The sequence below is a fragment of the Impatiens glandulifera genome, chromosome 6, assembly GCF_907164915.1.
Source record: "Impatiens glandulifera chromosome 6, dImpGla2.1, whole genome shotgun sequence".
Taxonomy (NCBI): domain Eukaryota; kingdom Viridiplantae; phylum Streptophyta; class Magnoliopsida; order Ericales; family Balsaminaceae; genus Impatiens; species Impatiens glandulifera.
In genome coordinates this window covers 8,094,262-8,096,437 of record NC_061867.1, presented here as the reverse complement: position 1 = coordinate 8,096,437, position 2,176 = coordinate 8,094,262, and the positions used below count along the sequence as shown (strand labels likewise).

Here is a 2,176-nt window from a genome sequence, read left to right as displayed (position 1 = left end):
ACTAAACTATAATATCTCATATATTTCGGCAGCAAATTCTCTCATCACGAATACACGAACAACACGATCAGCAAGAACAACACGATCGGCACGAATGACACGATCGGAACAAATAGAACGACCGACACGATTTACACGGTATTAAGGTCGCGGTTCACTTATTGTGATCACATTTTTAATTGCTTAGTGTTGTTTGTCAAACGTGGACATGATCGTCACGATCAACACAATTTGCACAATCGACTCTAATTGCTAGGTTGGTCATTTATCTATAAAGCTTGGTTGGAAGGTTAGGGTTTTTGGTTTACCCTATTTTGTGTGCTACTTTATTCAATATAGTAAAGCTATTTATATTTGAATTACATTAGCAATATAAGGAAACTATAATATAATATAATAATATATCAATATAATATATTATTATATTATATACACTAACACCCTCCCTCAAGCTCAAGGTGGAAAAACATTGAACATCTTGAGATTGGAGACTAAATCTTGAAAACGTTGAGGAGGATGAGATTTGGTAAAAATGTCAGCAATCTGAGCTCGCGAAGAAATGAGAACCAATTGTATGGTATCATTAAGGACATGGGCGTGTCAGATGACAATCTATTTCTATATGTTTGGTACGTTCGTGAAATACATCATTATGAGCAATCTGCATTGCACTATTATTATCACAAAAAAGTGGAATAGCAGCGGATGAATGAACACCCATATCTTGAAGTAACCATTGTAGCCAGAGAAGCTCAGAGGTAGTATCTGCAAGAGCACGATATTCAGATTCTGTACTAGAACGAGAAACAACAGTTTGTTTCTTACTTCTCTATGAAATGAGAGATGTGCCAAGAAAGAAACAATAACTAGTGGTGGATCGACGATTAGTTGGATCACCTGCCCAATCAACATCAGAGTATGCTCTTAACTCTAGAGGAGAAGAATGAGCAAAATGGAGTCCATGAAATAAAGTTTCTCTAATGTATCGTAATATACGAAGAACGACAGAGAAATGAGTTGTACGAGGAGATGACATAAATTGACTCACAATATGGACAGCATATGCAATATCTGACTGAGTGATAGTAAGATATATAAGACTACCAACTAGTTGTCGATAAAGTGTTTCATCACTTAGTGGAGTATCATCAATAGCAGCCAAATGTTCTATGGAGTCAAAGGGTGTGCTAACAAATTTTTTGTGTCAGTAATACCAGCCCGAGATATGAGATCAGTTGCGTACTTAGCTTGTGATAAATAGTAACCAGATTTGTCGGAAGCTATTTCAAGTCCCAAGAAATAACTTAATTGTCCAAGATCTTTCATTTCAAATTGTGATGTAGAAAATTTTTGAGATCACGGATTCCATTTGTGTCATCACCAGTAATTATCATGACATCCACATAAAGTAAAATTAAGGTACAACCTTGATCTGTTTTGCGTAAAAACAATGCATGATCATAAGAGCTGGATTTGAAACCAAGATTACCAATGGTGTAGCTAAATTTGGTGAACCACTCCCTAGGAGCTTGTTTGAGACCATAAAGAGCTTTGCGGAGTCTACAAACTTTATTTGGAGGATGATCATACCCAAGTAGAGGTTGCATATACACTTCTTCTGTTAGTTCACCATGAAGAAATGCATTTTTTACATCCATTTAAAATAGTTGCCATCTTTTACTAGCAGCCACTGCAATGAGGCTACGAACCGAGGTCAATCGAGCGACAGGAGCAAACGTTTCCTCATAATCAATACCATATTCTTGAGTATATCCCTTAGAACAAGGCGAGCTTTATATCGTTCAACTGAACTATCTGCTCGTGTCTTAATTTTAAAACCCATTTACAACCAACGACTGACTTATGTGAAGGTAAATCAACCAAGTCCCAAGTTTTTGTCTTGGTAAGTGCTTTCAATTCTTCTGTCATTGCTTGCTGTCGTAAAGGGTTAGAGTTGGCCTCGCGAAAAGTACGAGGTTCATAGAGAGAGACAATAGTTGAGTACACATGAAAGTTGTGAAGAAAAACAGAAGGTTGACTTACACGATTGGTACGACGAGGAGGTGGTGGTGGTGATGGTGATGGTGATGGTGGTGGTGGAAAACAAGAAGATTCTTGAATGATATGATCAGATGAGATATGTGCCGGATTTTGAGATGGAGAAAATGTCGATGTA

The 2,176-nt window shown here is 37.2% G+C and overlaps 1 pseudogene; it reads right to left on the bottom strand.

The window, feature by feature from the left end:
- Positions 1-583: 583 nt before the first annotated feature.
- On the bottom strand, positions 584-1,658 carry LOC124943065 (annotated as a pseudogene).
- Positions 1,659-2,176: the final 518 nt, after the last annotated feature.